Source organism: Narcine bancroftii, chromosome 13, assembly GCF_036971445.1.
Source record: "Narcine bancroftii isolate sNarBan1 chromosome 13, sNarBan1.hap1, whole genome shotgun sequence".
Classification (NCBI taxonomy): domain Eukaryota; kingdom Metazoa; phylum Chordata; class Chondrichthyes; order Torpediniformes; family Narcinidae; genus Narcine; species Narcine bancroftii.
In genome coordinates, this window is record NC_091481.1 from 23,154,763 (window position 1) to 23,171,522 (window position 16,760).

Sequence of the window (16,760 nt, forward strand, 5' to 3'; positions counted from 1 at the left end):
ATGAACATGTCGAATAATTAGATCCGAAATGTAAAATTTTTTGGCCAGTATAACAGGATGTTTCTGGGCATCGCTGTTCTGCTGAGTTGCCCACCAACTACTTAATACACCATTCTCCAGAATGGGGTCGAGTTTTTGAATGTGGCTAGTCCTCTTAACATTCATTCTCTTTTTCCGACTTGAGATTTCATCTGCAAATCTCTTCCTCTGGAAAAAGCAGATTATTTGTATCTCAGCAATAGCCCAGTTCTTCAACTGTGAAATCCGCTGTTTACTTGAGTCTCAGGATTTCCTGTTTGCTTTTGTGGTCAGATCACTTTGATGGATGTTATCGAAATGATACAGAAGAAGAGCTTTAAGTCTGAGCATCCCTTTTCAAATGATTCCATGATAAAAAAATAATAGATTAAGTATAAGTGGGTAACTGGATCCATTTCTTTAGACATTAGCTGAACAGCATTGACAGCTATGCTCTTGATTCAGGGTCCTCAGGTGAGATTTATTCCCATCCATTAGGATTTTGAGGCCACTCTTCCTGAAGCCGAAGATGAAACTGAGGCCCGGACACCCATATATCTTTCCTAAGAAAGGATTAGACTTTCAAACCTTGGGAAGCCATGTCTGCTGGATTGTTAACTGTGTTAACATATCTCCACTGTAGCACATCTGAGATCTTATCAATTTCAGCAATTCTGTTGGCCACGAGAGTTCAGAAACTTGTGGTCTCATTGTTGATGCATTTGAGCACAGAGGTGCTAGCGGCCCAAAACATAGAGTCTACCAGTTCCATCCTCAGCTCGTTTTTTCAGCACTGTGTCCATTCTGCTCACCATGGTAGCAGCAGTCAATTTCATTTGAGGCATAGTGGTTTTCTTATTGGCAGTCTTTTGCTGCTCAGTGTTTTACAACCAAAATCCTGTTGATGCTCATTGCTGACCTGCTCCTGACCAATATCACTATTTCCACCTAAAGATCCAACCAACCAAGTCCAACCAAGCATGGTTTTGACAGTGTCAGGTCCATCTCCCACGCTCTGTATTACCTGTAATGGTTGGTACCTCTGAGCCAATCAGCGACTCTATCTCAGAACCAATTCCAGGTAGATAAATCTTCCCTAGATAAGACCACCGATCAATATCGTTCGATGTGGGATGTTTCCTTTGTGCACAGGCATAGTGTCTGACTCTATATGTCTGGGAGATCACAAAAAAAATAATTGCTGTGCACTCCAGCAATCTTTAAGACTGAAACGATGCTGGTTTCAACAACCTTCTTTTGACACATAGTGTTCAACAGAATCCTTGATCTTCTTCCTCAAAAATTAGGCTTGTTCATTAGCCCCACTGTGCAAAAAGATGCAGTGCTATCTGGATTAAGAAATGCATAAGTATGGACTGTTGTATTCCCCTTCCTGCCTTGGCTTGTACAGGCACTAATGAGAGTTTGCAGTTATCTGCCCTAATAAGACCACTTGTCTGAACCGAGGCTATAACACCGTTTTCTGTTGCATCCTTCATTTCTGCCTGCTTCCTTTCCATAACCTTTGTTGGATGTGCATCATTCCAGGTTTTGCTGATGCGCACTTTACATAGACAGCCAAAGCATACTCCATTTTCCGTTAAGAAAGCGATTTTCTCATTATGTTCCTTTGTTTCCAACCACGAACACATTTCCAAAGCATGTCCACCTTTATAAAACGCCACAATTATTCTTCCAAAAACCTAGCTATTCATAATATAAAAGATAACATAATCTATCACCGTGTTAACTGACAGCAAAAAATATGTGACTCACCTTCCCTTGTCTACACTGCCATATGGTTCAATGCGCCCTAATGATCCTGAATTCATGCCCCCAAATCCTGTGCATGTGCCAACCAAACTCTGATCTGTGAAGCACTGCACACGGGCCAACCAAAGGCTTGAGCATATGCACAGGAATCAAGATACAATATTAGTAATTTTTTAAATATTTTATTACTTATACAGGGGATTCTGGCTTTTCTTATGGAACTTTTTAAAATTTCTTATGGGACAACTTCCGTTCTGTTCCCTAAACAACTCATGTGCAACTTATCTGCCAGCTTTTCTTTCTGCTATATCTGGATCGTTCCCTTTTTATGTGACTGGAAACTGGTATGTGGCCAGTCAAACATATATAGAATTGATTGTTCCCTCTGGGTTTTAATCTCTTTATCACTTTGTAGCTGCCACTTTCAGGACCTTCTCTTATACCGACTTTCCTCCTTTCATTTCCAGATAAAGTTTTCTTCCTAATCCAAAAGTAGTACTAGACATGATTTAGAAGCCACCAATTTCTACACAGTTTACACCCCACCCTCCATATGGGTAGTCAAAGTCATTAATTACGATGGGTTTGAGATTTAAGTGCGAACACATATGTACACATTGAGTTCTTTTTATAATGGCTAAGCTTTCCCTGACCCTTCTCTTGTGAAAAATTACAGAAATGTAGTCTAAGTGTTCGGAAAGTTTGGTAGGAGAGGGGTGAAAGGAAGTCTTGCAGTTTGTAAGAGTTGGGCCACAGTGACTGCAGACACTCTCACTAAAGGTGGAACAGAGGCACAAAACTACACTGGAAGTTTGAGTCAAAGGATATGGTGAGCGACATTACTGTGACATTATTTAGTCCCATCATTGTTTTTAAGTCTGTTAATGATCCTCTCCTCCCAATTCAAGAGTGCTGATTTGTCGTCAATCTGGTTTGCTCTCTCAGCTGTTTTTCAGACCAATCTTCCTCATGAAATCAGTGCAAGAGAAGCTAAAGAGTTTCCTACAGATTTGACTTTTCTTTGCAGTTGTTCTAAGCACAGAATAACATTTGTTCAAAAGTGCTTTTTTGTTATTTTCTCTGCTGGAAGGAGCCAGCAAAGCAGTTAGCTGGAAATCTCTGGCAAAGGGGCGCTCCAAAAGGACTTGTTCATTTAACCTTAACAAAGATTGTTCACAATGAACTTGGGTTGCAGTGGAAACAGATCGGACTATGTCTGGCAGCAGGTTTCTACAACAGAGGAACCTGAAAAGTGTCAATACAAATGAGAAAATCCTGCTTAAGAATTATAAAGATGCAGCAAGAGCTGCCTGACAGAAAGTGCCTTTCTTGAAGGTGAAAAGGGTAGCCAAATTCAGATTTATTGTCAGAGTGCATGCATGACATCATATAAAACCCTATGGGTTTTATTTCCCCCGCCAGCGAGGCAGAATGACCACTTATTGGTAGTGCAAAATAAAACTGGACTCAACGTACACATGTAAAGAAATACAAAAATATAAACAAATTGATTGTACAATACAGGGAGAGAGAAAAATCAATAAAGTGCAAACGTAAGAGTCCTTAAATAAGTCTCTGATGGTGGAGGGGCAGCAGCTGTTCCCGAATCTGGTGGTGCAAGTCCTGTAGCACCTATTCCTCTTGTCTGATGGTAGCAGCTTTCCCTGTAGGTGTTCTCGATGGTGAGGAGGGCTTTGGCTGTGATGTCCTGGGCTGCACCCACTACCTTTTGCAGAGCTTTACACTCAGGGGTATTGGTGTCCCCATACCAGATAGTGAAGCAGTTGGTCAGCACACATCAATAATTTCAAAGACTATAAGTTGTAGAGAAACAGATAGGCTTTTATTCACAGCAGAATGGAGGCGTGTTCATGCTGGTCAACTCTCCGGGTCTGAGGAGGGGGCTGTGGTACAATCACCTTTATTCAGGGGTCAGTGGGAGGAGCTTCCAGTCAGCAATGGGCGTGTCCTGACACATCCAAACATATATACAATGGTTTACTACACACAATTTCAACCACCCATCTGTAGAAATTTTCCAGGATTTCCGATGTTATACAAAACCTCCGCAAACTCCTAAGGAAGTAGAGGCACTGGCACATTTGGAATATGTCAGCTCCTCTATGCCAAGTATTGAGAATTTGTTGAATACTCTGCTTCAACCACTTGAAAAGATGTCATAATAATTTAAAGGTTTTGCTTTAGTAAGCAAGCATTTGCCACCTTGGATCACACTTGTTTCAACTTGTGTTTAGTCAGGAGTAAACAATAATTAATTTAGCAAAAGAATAATACTCATTAGTTAAGCTGAAAGTAGTAGTTAATTTTATTGCAAATTGCAGTTGAATCATTGATTTTTGTACTTGCCCTCCCATTCACTGAAGAGCTTGGAAAAGTCTGCTGTGTCAAAACAGAATAGAGGAATTACATTTTCATGAAGGGTATAGACAGAGCAGATAGAGACAAAATGACAATGAAGGAGAAATCAAGAACCCAAGGACAGAATGAGAGTAAAGGTGATACGAGGAATTCTTTTCACATAATGAATGATTAGAGTCTGGAATGCATTGCCAGGGGTGGTGGTGGAGCTATATTCAAAATGGATGTTTCTGGAAAAATAAAATAATTTACAGAGCTGTGCAAGAGGGTGGGGGAGTGGGGCCAACTGGTTTTCTTTTGCATGGAGGCAGTATGGAGTTAATGGGCTGCATGGTCACCCTTCTATGCTGTGACCTTTCTATGACTGTGTGTAATTATTCATATGTTTTTGAGAAAAGGATATACTATGAAGCATATAGTGATGAGATACAGGGTATTTGTTTTATCCTGATTAGACAGTAGTGCAAAAGTAAAACAAGTCAGCGTCAAAGAAACAGTCAGTAAAATGAAAATGAATTATCATAAAGAAGGATTTCAACCACATTCCAGGGGTTGAAAGCATGCATTTACAGGCTAGACATGAAATAATTACCACCAGGGAGCTAAAAGAAAAAGCAGGTAAGAGGAATGGTATGAAACGATCCAATGAAATTAAATATTAACAGTGAAAAAGAAAATATTTGTTGGATGTATTGAGTGAGAGCTTCACCTTATTGTGTTAAAGGTGGTGCCAGTTCATACTGAGGACATGTCCAAGGATTTTGGGGATGGAGATAAATCACTGTGGTTGAGTCTTTGAAGCTTGGGATTTGATGGCCAAGATAAAGTATGTAAGCGGTGAAGGTTGGAAATGTGGAGTAGGAGGTTCTGCAAGCAAGTTCAGGGCTGGAGCATGGGGTGATGAGTGGGCAGATCTAGGCCCCTGTCATGGGTCTATGCCTTGGCAAGGAGAGGGCATAGATCCTATGGCAAGGAGCAAGACTGGGAGGTGGGGATAGGGCCAAGGATAGTGTTTTCAAACTTTTTCTTTCTGCTCACATGCCTTAGGTGCTCAGTGATGAGTAAGGTGGTATGTGAGTGGATAGAAAAGGTTTGAAAACCACTGCAGTACAGCACTGTTGTGCAAGTCAAATTGGGACAACTTGATCTCATTTCCTCTTTGATGATTCAAAATTAATATTACATTGGAAATGACATTGTCTTGTATTCTGCTGATGTGGATATCGCACTGGTTCAAAAGGAAAGAGAGCATTGTGTATGCAAGAATCAACTCAAATATCATCAATAACTTAAAATGCCGCAAAAAAAGATTGATATCGTGTTTACCTTTGGAACAATCAACGTTCCATTATACAGCACGAAAAGAACAGTTCTCCACAATCATAATTTTAGTCAATATTCGTTTCTTCAGATTTTTTGTGCTTTTAATATACTTGTTAAAATCATTAATAATGATACATATTAAAGTGCAGGGCAAAATAGGATGGTTGGAGTTGCCAGTTAAAAGAGTACTATCCAGCTCCCATCCTTTTGTAATTAATTTGCTATTTAGAGACCGACTTTCACACAGGCGATATTATTTGGAGTCTGGGAGCTACTGGCAAAGAGAGCATTCTTTGCCCATCACTCATTAGCCCTTTTCACACTGCCAACCCTCCTAGGAAGTGGGAAAACCTACCGGGCATGCCGCCCACAGGATCCTTTCCCACAGCACCACGATGAACCTGGTTAATCAGCAACCTGGCATTTTAAGGGAGGGGGGTGGGTGTCCCACTTCCAGCGATGAAAATGCGAGAGCAGGTTGTGCTTTCACCTCGCCAGAAGGCGGTTTCGCCCACCAAGTGTCAGAGCCTCAGTTGAATTTAACTCTCCCTGCCAGGTCGGGACGTTTCCACACCGCACAATTACCGGGTACGGACCCGGAAAATTACCCAGTTCAACCCACATGTAATCGGACTTGCTTACTGGGCCATTTCAGAGGGAATATAAGAATGAAGCACGTTGATAAGGCTGGAGATATATCTAGAGCAGGCTGTGTGCAAGAAATACAGATTTCATCCCCTGAAGAACAATAGGGACCCAGATTTTTTTTGCAATATAATCCTATATTTTAATTATCATTACAAATACTCTTCAATATTATTAATCCAAATTTAAATTCCACAGTGGGATTTGAACAGATCTCTAGATTGTAATTGATTAATAATCCTGTGCAAACAGAGGTAGCGTCTAAAAATCTGCAGCTGGTAAAAAGCAAATCATTTGCTCTTAGCAGTGAAATGATGGCACCATTAATAAGGAGTCGTCACCAATTAGGACATTCAAATTTAAGAGTGGTAAAACATTTTAGAGTTTTGCAATAACTGCTTTTGAATTGCAAACTCACTGCTTGAAGCGACGGTGCTCTTGTTATTTTGGCTAGAAACAAGTGGTTAGTGAATATTACACAGCTTGTTACTAATATGCAAACTGTGATCCTGCCAGTAAATTGTTAATAATCACCAGCCACATAATAAACATGATTTTTTTAATTAAGCATATGAGATCCTAAGGGGTCATGAGAAACTGGATGTGGAGAAGACGTTTTGACTTGTGGGGGAATCCAGATCGGAGGCCTCATTTTAAAAATCAAGTGTTCTATGTTCTGTGATTGGTCAGTTAAAATAGGGATGGGGTGTGATTTTTTTTCTCTCTTGTGATTCTTTGCTGCATCCGGTGCTCCCTTCATGACCTTCTCCATATCGGAGAGACTGGTCACAAATTAGGAGTTCGCTTCGCTGAGCACCTCCACTCTCTCTGCTACAACAGAGACCTCCCAGGAGGCAATCATTTCAGTTCTGGGTCACACTCCCATACTCACACATCTGTCCATGGCCTTATGTACTATCTCACTCTGACCATCCACAGATTGGAGGATTGGAGATTTCTGTCTGGGCACCCGCATTAACATCGATTTCTCTGTTTTCTGCTCACCTGCTTGCCATACTTTCCCCTCCCCTTTCCAGTTTTTCCACCTCCCTCCTTTCTCCATCTATCATCTCCTGCCTTTACCCCCCTCCCCAGTTATTTTGTTCAGGTGCCTGCCAATATTCTTCCATACCCTGATGAAGAGATCAAGCCTGAAACGTCGCTGATGTATTTTTACCTTTGCTACATAAAGGACACTGTTTGACCAGCTGAGTTTCTCCAGCATTTTGTGTTTTTACTATTTGGAAACCACTTCCTCAAAGAATAGTGGAAACTAGATTTTGAAATATATTTAAGACAGAGATAGATTCTGGACAAACACACAAACTTTGTGTGTTCGTATGTTTTGTGATGCGACATGTGAGTTCAAAAATACCATCTGGAAAAACATTTAATTAATGACCAGTAACAATGATGAAAGTTGTAGATTTCAGATTTATTGACAGACATCACATACAACCCTGAGATTCTTTTCCTGCAGGTGAGGCAGAATTAGAGGCGGGATGGAGCTATCTGCACATTTAATTTGAGTGGTGTATACTTTATACACATTCATGAATTATGTAGCAGTGAATAAATATATCCATTTATTTTTGTGGCTGGTGGTCATTCATTTTTGCAATTTACTGCAAGGATTGCAGCTTGTATAATGGAGTCATTTAATTTCTAAGATGCTGGCTGGGCTAAAAGCCAGTTTCTCATGATGTCAATTGTGCAGTCAGTCATGTCCATCCATATGCTGATGTCACCATACCATTGCAGGGCATCCCAGGACAATGCATTCACTGTAAACCAGCTACGGGTTAGGAAAACCTGGGAAAATATCAGGCTTTACAGCTGTTGACTTTTAAAGAATTGCTCGGTACGTTTTATTGCGATCACTCCCAGCAGTTTGGTCCGTGCACCATGACCCAGCAACACAAGATAAATAAAAATGATGACAAAATATTTCCTTCCCTATAAATGGAAATTTTGGAGGTTTTTCCCATTCCGAATTGTGGCTGAACACACATTCTGTGAAGAATACAGAAAACGACTGGCTGTTACAGGCCTCCTCCTGTCAACCGCATCTGTTCGCATTCTTTTGAAACAGTTGTTGAAACTCACTCTGTAATACTGTGGAAAGTCTGTCAAAATGCTATCATGAAACCATCTCAGTGACCAGCAATGTTATACATACAGTATGTATGCCAGGAAAGCTTTTAATGATTAAGTATCATTGGGAGGTTGTCCAAATGATTTGTGAGAGGCAACAAAAACTTCAAAGTTAGAGTAGTTATCTCACTTTCCCAAGTATTTTTAGTTATTTCCCAAGTATGTTTAGCTATTTTGTCTTTTTCAACTGCATGCTGCAAAGCCAGATTTGTCTCAAGGGCTAACTTTTTCCGGAGGGAATTGCACTAAGACTGCCAAAACCAATCTTAATTAGGACACAAAGAGCAATCAGGGACAGGAGACTTTCTTCCCATCTGGAGTTATCTGGAGTTATCTGGAGAAAAACCCAGATGTTATTGAGGTGAAAGAACAGAACATAAACCCAGTGGACCACCCACCACCCCTCCATTCACCTGCACAGTTTCTTGCAGTAATGTTATGAAAAATAGAAATGGACAATGTGTTCTTTTTCTTTTAAAGCTAAGCAGTACATAAGGCCCAGTTAACTCTGTCAATAGACTACATTTTAACTTAATTCAGATGTCTTTATGCTGTCAAGTAAAGTCCTGGTTTGACTCTAAAATACTGAGTGGATTTACAGTCTGGTTATCATGCAATGTATAGTTTCTAAATGGTTCATTTGATGATAATATGTGTCATGAAGTTTTTCAAACATTATCAAAAGTCCCTTCAAAACAAAATAAAGTCAAATGTAATTGAAACTGAACTTTATATGAAATAAAGACAGAAAATAGTGGAAACATTCAAAAGGTCAGGGAGTATCTGTGGGATAAAAAGCCATTGGGAACCGTGTGTGTGTGAGAGAGAGAGAGAGAGAGAGAGAGAGAGAGAGAGAGAGAGACAGAGACAGAGAGACAGAGAGAGAGAGAGACAGAGATAGAAAATGTGTTAGTTTTGAGATGCAGAGAAGATGCAGGAAAGAACGAGACTTAAAATTATAGCCTGCAACATTGACTCTAATTCTCTGTCCACATTGCTCGCTAACTTCAGAGAGCAACAATTTTTTCTCTCTAACCCTCCCCTTTCTCCATTTGTTCATCTCTCCCTTGAGGTTACCATCAGGTGTGCAGAGATGGTGGAGGTGACATCCTCCAGTCCCTCCAACCATGCTGTCAGGGATCTTAACGACAGGGATTAAACAGTGTGCGAGGAGCTTATGTGAATGCTGCTGTACAAAAACAAGACAGGAACTGCAGTTCAAAGTAGTGACTCTGAATCATTAAAGGTAACGTAGTGAAGCGATGTGGAACTTCACAGGTTAAATCCCATCAGTGCTGTGTAGCAGCATTGATATTACAAAATCCTTGAAATATTTTGCTTTTTATTTTACGAGTGTTGACATAATTAATATGAATGAGGCTTGATTAAGATGAGACAACAGTGGTGAGAAATAGAGTTAAGCCCAGCTGAACAAAAGAATAATACAATCTTGAAAGTTCAGATAAGAACGGGCCCATGCAATCCACTGACATTATGAGAAATGCACCGGGGTTGCCTCCTTTCACTATTTATTTGTTAGACGTTTCAAGATTTTGGCATGTTGGGAGCAGTTTGTCATAGCCTCTTCATCACCTAACCCAGCAGATGTGCCTCAGAGTGTGCACGTGACATTGATTGCTACCAACTGTTACAAATAGATCATGTAGCTGAAGGTTCACAATCATCCCTGTTTCCTGCTGATTGAGGACAACATATTGGTCAAAGATGTCATGAATAACTCATCTGTTCTTTCTCCTTGAGAGATCATAGAGTTATAGAAATACGAATGGTTAGAGGACAGGACTCTTACCTTTGCACCTTTTTTTCCCTCCATATTGCAGTCAGTTGGTTTATGTTTCTTTATTTGATTTCATGTGTACACTGAGCATAGTTTTTTTGCACTACCAATAATTGGTAATTCTGCCTCACCGGCAGGAAAAAGACTCGTAGGGTTGTGTGATGTCATGTAGGTGCTCTGACAATAAATCTGAAATCTGAAACGAAGGAAGCCACTCAGACCATTTTGTCCATGTTGGCTCTACACAAGAGCAATTCCTCATGGGCCTAGTAGATATTTCCACAGCATATATTTGAAGACATCATGGAATCTTCCTCCACCACATCTGATGCTGTGCATTCAGACTCCCATACAAGCTGTGCTTAAAACTCATGTGACTCCCCCTTTTTATATACCTGTGACCTCTGGCCCTTAATCATTCCATCAAAGGAGATAGCCTCCCATAATCCATTCTGAACAGACCCCTAATCATTTTATAGACATCTCCCAACTCTCATCTCAGAATTCCCTCAAGGAAAGTGCCAATTTGTTTCATCAATCCAGTACTTTTTGTATTTAAAGGGATTTTAGTTCAGAATTGCACCTGAAAGGAAGCCAGTTTGACAGAACTGGAGGTATTCAGAAACCTTCTGGAATGTCAGTCCTGAGGTTTGCGCTGAGGTCCAGCCAGTGGGTCTTAAATCGTGAACCTACTAACTCAGAGGTGTGAACAATACCAATTGGCCAGCAGTTGACACCTATTGAAAAGACAGCAATGATCAAAAGTCAGAATGAAGAGATTTGGTTGCAATAGGCAAATAGGCTAGGTCGGTGAACAGCTAACGTTAAGGAGTGGGCCCATTCAAAATGAAATCCACCCAAGATACTGTGACATCCCAACAGTAAAAGAATTCCTTCACTGCTCTGTGTCACAAATGGTAATATTTTCCCAGGTTACAGCAACTGCTATGCTAGAATGAAAAGAGTGGATTAAATTGCTGTTTGTATATCATAATCAAACAGCATCTTGCAAAGATATCATTCATAGGATGACAAGGTCCTTATCTGAAATTAATTTAGTATGGATCTCAAGGAAAAGACACATTGTAAATGAAGGAATTAGAATTGGACTCTGGGATGACAAACCATATAAGGGTTAACAACATAAGTAAAGTATATAGATTTTTTTAAAAACATACATAAAATGTATGTTAGGATTTATAAAGATCAAAAACAAAGGAGAGGGTTTGGCTAAACCTCTATTGTTTGGAAGTAATAACAAAGCTGCTTGACCAAATGCACAAAAGGTAGCACCAAACCTTTTCATGACTGGATATGATTAGGATTGAACTGGCAATCTTCCAGCCTTGACAGAGAACTCACCACTTGGGATTGAGCAGGAAATTTGATGGGAACTTCATGAAAGCAAATCAGCAGGCAACAACTGAAGAGAATCTAGTGAATTCAGGATAGAGTTGGGGATATGGAGACACATAAAGAATTTGCTTGTAACATTTTTAAAAAAGTTGTTAACATCTTACATTTAGAAGGTGCATTCAAAACTTCTGTAAAATACACACTGTATAGTTACTCACACAGGCAGGCCTCAAATAATGAAGTCATTATGTCCTTGGCTGGGTCAAACAGGAACTGTGAGCCCTTAGTTATATCCTGTGCACATAATGTTTTAGCAGTAAAAGTGTGCTGTTGCATCCAGGTGGCCTAAAGGAGGAGCACAAAATGTTACTGGCACGTGGGAAACTGAATAGGGAATTTACCCAGGATGAAATGCATTACTTCAATACCACAATGTAAATATCTTTTATACTTTTGTTTCTGTGTCTGAATTGAATGTGCTTGAAATTTAATTTCTTGAAGTATTGGTTTGTGCTTGCGAGCTTGATTTGTACTAATTCAATTAAATGATATGAAATAATGTCAAGTTGAAACACACTGGAAATTTGAGATGGCCATCCATTCTGGGACAATGCAGTGTTTTTGTTTCAGAATTTTCCAATTTGGGAACTTGTTTAAGCACGAAGAGCATTGCAAAAATGAATTATACTGATTATTTTTAAAATGGTGGTGTTGCTGGAGGGGCTGCGACAGCAGCACTGTTGCTGGAGTAGACACGTGGAGAGCAAGGAACGGAGACAAAGCGCTCCCCTGTGGGGTCCAACCATTCAATTCGACTGCTGCACAGACTTTAAGTGGCCCCTTAAAGGACCCAATGGTGGTTTCCTTTAAAATCCTGCGACCATGGGGCCTGGGCCCAAGATGGTGGACATGATAGCAGCCATGAGGGGTTGAAAACTCCAGGGAAGCAGAGGACTGGTGCAGGGAACCAGAAAACATGGAGACCAGCTCCTGTTTGAGAAGGAGAAGCAGAGGAGATGACCCACGGGATGGGGACCACGGCAGCGGACTAGTGAGGGGGCTCTGAGAGCTGAAGAATGCAGAGGTACTGGGCGGCCAGTGACTCGAGGTGAGATACCATGCAGCTGCTGATTGTGGTCAAGGGACTCAAACCAGGCCATGGATTGGCTGGAGACTGGCTGAAGGGGTACCAGGTATTGGAACCAAGATGCAAGAGGGTGCCAAGAACACTAAGGACTTCTGGATCATGTCAGAGGTTTGGATCTGGAGCTTGGGTTGCTGATGTGTGACTGTGGAGGCTGCGGGAGCGCTGGAGGCGAATCCATGAACCCTAGATGGCTCTGGGGGCACTGACTGTCTACATTTAACTACAACATTCTATACCGCTACTGACAATAACCACACCAGCAGTGCGAGTAGAAGACAGCTTTTCTTTGGCTTGGCTTCGCGGACGAAGATTTATGGAGGTGTAAATGTCCACGTCAGCTGCAGGCTCGTTGGTGGCTGACAAGTCCGATGCGGGACAGGCAGACACGGTTGCAGGGGAAAATTGGTGGGTTGGGGTTGGGTGTTGGGTTTTTCCTCCTTTGTCTTTTGTCAGTGAGGTGGGCTCTGCGGTCTTCTTCAAAGGAGGTTGCTGCCCGCCGAACTGTGAGGTGCCAAGATGCACGGTTTGAGGTGATATCAGCCCACTGGCGGTGGTCAATGTGGCAGGCACCAAGAGATTTCTTTAGGCAGTCCTTGTACCTCTTCTTTGGTGCACCTCTGTCACAGTGGCCAGTGGAGAGCTCGCCATATAACACGATCTTGGGACAGCTTTAATAAACTAATATGTACACTAAGAGGTCTTGTCTCTCTGCAAGACAAACGTGGAAGGCTAGACTGGAGCTCTGGACTGCTTTATATACAAGGTCACCGGGGTGACCCCTGGTGACCTAATGGTGTAATTACATATCACCAACGAGCCTGCAGCAGACGTGGACATACCCCTCCATAAATCTTCGTCCGCGAAGCCAAGCCAAAGAAGGACACTGACTTTTGCTTCTCTTTCTCTGACTCGAAGGTGCACTGGTCAGTGTTTACTGTTGGCATATCTTTGTCTGCTTACAATAGACTAAAGGACATTTCATGCAATATTACAATTCCTGTTTTATTCCATGACAAGAAAATAATCTTGAATCTTGAACTATAAATTCACAGTTGTTCGGAAATGTTACATGGATTAAAAGTGAACAACCCATAGAATTAACTGTAGTCAATTATCAGCAGGAGTTAGTTGATTTTTAATTTCGTGGGGCAAAGTTTTATGGGGAGAAACTCACTGTGTGCAAATTTTGTTTTGCATGAAATCATTTGCCTTGTTCAAAATTGCTCATTAGTGTCCAACTGGTTTCTTTTGTGCAATATACACTGTATGTTCATGCTCTCCTGGGAAATAGGCTTCTTACATTTTATTTTACTGCTATAGCCTAAATCATGTGTCATATCTTTAATCTTTTGCAATCTTCAGCTGCTAGTTAATTTTTGGTTAATGGAAAGACAAGCTAAATGAAGCAGTATCTCACGGTACTCTGGGATTCCATAAAATCTGCACAGTTGGATTCGAATGATGCCCTCATGCAATGAAATAAGATGTCTCTTTGTGGTGTCTCAATAACATTTTGTTTAAACTACAAGCATGCTAAATTCCAACTATAGGTTCCCTTAAGACCCACTTGAGCTGAGGACAATGCAGTCATCCAGAATTTGGGACTGGGCCCTTCTCTCAGTCAGTGCTTTATTGTTTTCCACTGCCAAGGAGACTTCTTTCGGTCCGATTTGTCCAAATTTTGTGTAAGGCTCCAGCTGCTCTCTGTAAGGAATGCAAGCAGGAAGAAGCAATTGATTCCACCCCCCCCCCCCCCCCACCACTTCCCCTTCTAGAGAAAGCTTTCATCTGGGAGGGCTTGTTTCTGAGAAGCTCTGTGACATTAAAGCACTTGATGAATCTGTTATTCAGCTCACAGTCCTACCATCATAGCCCACATCCAGGACTAAAGCCGGCAGCTTCGTATATGCTAGAAATGTGGATATGATCTCATTTGCAAAGCATTTGCTCTGATGTGCCCTTCTCATGACTTAACTCGGATGGCTCCACTGTAATCAAGTTGCAAGCAGTTTTTTTTCAGACAATGATCAGCCCACATGACCAAGCAAGATAAAATGCAGAAAAGAAAATATGCTCAAACAACTTTTTTTTTAGAGACATCATTTGAAAAATAAATGAAATAAAACTAAATTTACTAAATTCATACCGATAATATCAAATTCAGAACAGATTGTTAAAAACAATTTAACAATTTCAGATTGTTTCATTCTTAGCATCAAATGGACATAGGAACAATGTAACATTAAGCAAATTCCTTGCCAGTCAACAACTGTAATTGCTTCCTGTCAATCTTTGGAATGCAATTCAAACTGTTAGCTTTGATCAGAGTTTATTATTGAGGATGGATGCTTGACTTGCAGTGCTGACCCAAATTTTATTTGTGTTGATCATGATCTAAGGCTTGACCAGGAAGGATGAATAGCACATTGAATAGAACTGATAATTTGTATAAAAGCAGATTGTGGTGCGCTGTTAGACAGAATCAGACACACACAAGGTAAAGACTGAACAACAGGCTTTTATCCACAAAGACCTCCACAGAGCCAGGCTGGCTGTGGCTGCACCAACTCAGTGTGAGGCCTTGGGAGGCCAGCGCAGGCTTATAGCCCGGAGGGTGATTGACACCCGACCGAGTGGGGCTTGATCCATTTATGCCGACTGATTGGCAGCCGGCCAGGTGTTGTCCTGTCCCCTTACTCCCCAGCAGGTACAGAGGTTGCCCCCTGCAGTAGGCCGGTGGTATACCCTCCTGCAGGCACAAAGGTTGCCCCCTGCAGTAGGCCGGTGGTGTACCCTCCTGCAGGTACAAAAGTTGCCCCCTGCAGTAGGCCGGTGGTGTACCACCACACATCCTGAACATTTTAAAAGTTAACATCACCCTGCAGTCAATTATAAAAAAAGAACTAAATTAGACTGGATGTTGATTCCTATGTTATTAATACATTTGTTTAAAATGCCAAAGATTTTGTCATTGTTTATTTTCACAGTAGCATCCAAGGGAGTGAGACTTTATTTTATGTGTGTTTATACTTCACTTGCATCAGTGAAAACAGTGGGACCCTTAAATAGAAGCTAAATATCTCAGTAAAAGAAAGGTTTATATGAATGAATTAGTCTGACTACATATAAGCACATAGGTTTCATATTTGCTTTACAAGATGTAGCAAAATTACTCTTGAAAATGTATGTTGGCACGGTGACATGGAATTGTTGTTAATAATGTGAGACTATCATTAAAATGGCCTTTTCAAATCTTTAAAAAAGATGAACACCACTATCGAGTACAGGTCATGTGCATCGTCTGGATTTAAAAAGTGCTAGAAATTCATCACAATTTAGTTCTTGATTTATGAATGATAATTCACTTCAGCTCCAGAAGCGATGAGGCTTATTAACTACAACTAATTAGTTTGCGGATCTGTTCAAACGTGAAGTGACATCAAACTTGAAAAGTAACAAATAGGAAGAAGAGATAATGTTCAGATTTTACCAATGAGAAGAATGCTGTTGACATTGGTAGACTGGCCAGCTTCTGTTCTTGTCAGTAATTGACAGTGGAGTTGAGGAAAAAAAATCTCTCACAATAAGGATGTTACTCATGAATCGAATTAATACAATTAAATCTAAATGCTGTGGGGAGCAAAGAGACCCAAGATGCAAATCTCTCACTGACTGCATGACATGATATAGGTTAAGAAAAGCCAATACAAATATTGTAGTTTAATTTTTAGAGGATTAAACTGTAAAGAGGTTTCACTCAGTTGATATTAAGTTGACTCTGGCTGAAGTAGCTGTGAGGTTCTAGAAGTCATAGTGTGAAAACGATGTTCTACACTTAAAAAATGTCTTCACAAACCACCAGATATCAAAAATTATACCAAAACTGGAATGATACAGAGAAGATTAGCATGTGCCCTGCGTAAGGATGACATGCAAATTTGTGAAGCGATCAATATTTTTAAAAAAAATTTAAAAAAGGAAAAAAAAGACCATCAGGAGAGATCACATTCTACTTGAAAGGGGAGGGCTGAGAGTCAATTTACAATAAAAATTGAAATTGTGAACATGTTGAGCCTATAGATCAGTGGTTTTCAACCTTGTTCTTTCCACTCACATACCATCTTAAGTAATCCCTTACTAACCACCGAGCGCCTACGACAGCTGAAG

At 40.7% G+C, this 16,760-nt stretch overlaps 1 pseudogene; it reads left to right on the forward strand.

Annotated features, from left to right (window-relative positions):
• Window positions 1-16,455: 16,455 nt before the first annotated feature.
• Window positions 16,456-16,553, forward strand: LOC138749120 (U6 spliceosomal RNA; annotated as a pseudogene).
• Window positions 16,554-16,760: the final 207 nt, after the last annotated feature.